Genomic DNA, 463 nt, shown 5'->3' on the forward strand with positions numbered 1-463 from the left:
ATCATTTAGCCTTTAGCCGATGAGCACCTTAACGGCTTGTACCACCTGGGGTCTCGGAGTGACATCAAACAAAGTGCAGAGGTGTTCTCCTCAATCATCATTCACCCTTTGCAGTTGTACCAACCAGCAGGGCAGCCACTGGCCATGCGTGGCTGTTTAAATTTAAATGAACGAAAGGAAACACAATCTGAAATGCAATTTCACGGTCACACCTGACAGTTTTAATCACTCTTCAGCCACGTGTGGCAGGTGGCCCCTATTTTACGTTTTTGTGAGGTGCCGTTGAGTGGGCTTTGACTCAGCTTCTCCGTAGGACCGAGTCCAACAGCCCCGTGGGTAATCCCTTTTTTTTTTAAATTAAATTTTATTAATTTTAATGAACATTTACAGAGATTTTGGGTTTCCTTTCATTCATTGTTGCACTATTTTCTCTAACACCCTTTCCTGTTCGTTCCTCTTTTTT

The sequence above is a fragment of the Elephantulus edwardii genome, unplaced genomic scaffold, assembly GCF_000299155.1.
Source record: "Elephantulus edwardii isolate Elephantulus edwardi_28Jun2011 unplaced genomic scaffold, EleEdw1.0 scaffold00185, whole genome shotgun sequence".
Lineage (NCBI taxonomy): Eukaryota > Metazoa > Chordata > Mammalia > Macroscelidea > Macroscelididae > Elephantulus > Elephantulus edwardii.